This window comes from Tuber melanosporum (genome assembly GCF_000151645.1).
Source record: "Tuber melanosporum whole genome shotgun sequence assembly, scaffold_68, strain Mel28".
In the NCBI taxonomy this organism is placed as follows: Eukaryota; Fungi; Ascomycota; class Pezizomycetes; order Pezizales; family Tuberaceae; genus Tuber; species Tuber melanosporum.
Window position 1 is genome coordinate 111,866 of NW_003299115.1, and position 1,770 is coordinate 113,635.

The following is a 1,770-nucleotide window of genomic DNA, read 5'->3' on the forward strand; positions in this document are numbered from 1 at the left end:
AGAATACTCAACATTGCAAGTTATAGTTAAAGAGGTACATAATTTATATGAGAGATAGATGTAGTCCATGAGCAATCAGATGTGGAATATAAATATTGAAGTACCTTCCAATCTTTTAGACCTCATCAGGCAACGGAGAAGAGACCTTAATAATATAATATTGTTCATATGATTTTATTCTAACTTACTTTATCCTTACTAGTCATAAATAAAACGAGTAACTCTTTGAGCCTTCCTAGAAAAATCTCTATCTATGAAATGATTCTCGAGTGGCCTAGACAATTTTGAGTCTGTACAGATTGTCTCCACTTCACAGTTTCTATCTAGGAATCTGGAACTCCAATACTTTTCAAATGGTTTGACCTTTTCATCAATTATTTTCATTTCCAAATGTGCTGTCATATTCTGCATCTTATTAAGGCATGGAGGGAAGCCTCTATTATCCATATTAAAATACCATTTCATGATAGCCTTCTCCTTAGTTACAGTTAACTGCTATTATTCAACATACTCCTTCCTTCAAGTCTTCCACTCTCTAGACAGCTGACAATATAATGTTGTTTAGAGGATCCCATATTGCTCAAATGCAGCTGCTACTCCACTATTCAAACCTCTTCAAATTAACTGCCCTCAATACCTCCTGGACTCAGCTTTCACCCTTATCTTCTTACCAGGCCATTGCTTGTATTATTGGTAGTATTACTTTGGGGAATTACTATGTTTGTTAATGTTAAATGTGGAACTAATCTACTAGGTATCCCACACTAAGGGCATTAAAAGTAAATCTTGCTTCCACGTGAAGTTATACTTTCCTAAGAAATGTGTTAATTTCTTTTATATAGTAGTATATAAACTTGTATTATTCAAGACTCTATAAAATGAATCTTGCATGCCCTGAAGCCTATAAATAAATAAATCAAAAAAAAGACATAATAGTTTTCCTAAACGGTAAGAAAGCTAATCCCTGATACTCATAATAGGTTATCTATATTCTAAGATATTACTATCAGACTAAGTATTTCAAAATTATAGGTTATTATTTTAGGTTCATATTGGTATTTCTGGGTGAAAGTCTTGGCCTAACTTACCTTATAAGTATTAAGAAACCTTAGAATTTCTTAGCCCTAAACTGTTCAAATATTTTTGGATAATTTTGGAGTGAGTAAGTCAATAGAGATAGCTTTAAACTAACTATTATCACTAATTTTGACATCACCTTTACTCTACAGCCAAAGATCAGTTTAATTATTACCTCTATGGTTTTTGCAAATAAACATCCTATTTTCTCTGTCTTTAGAATTACTTATCAGCACTGCAATCCATTATTTCTATTATGTGCATCTCTCTGTACCTATCCGATACATTTAGACTAATTAGGGAAGTTGTTTTACTTTCTAAATACATACAGTTTCCTTGCCAATATGAGGTTTGAGTGAGGGCTTAATCAGGCGAGTTGAGCTAGATCTTTCTCCTTGATGCCCCATATATCACCAAAAAATATGTGTGGATACTCTTGAACTCTTAAAGAAATCAGAGTATAGGCAAGTAGTTTGAAGAAATATGGAATTATAATATAGAGATTAACTATCTTAATACAGCAGGCAATAGCAAAGAGAATGGAGAAATCAATTAATTTTTCCCTTTTACTTTTATACATTCTAAAGCTACAGCGACTAGATAAATGTCTTGGTAATGTAGAGTAGGGTTGCTAGGGTAATTATCATAGTATTTGGGCGTTTCATCGGTTATGTCCGCAAGAAACATGCTGGT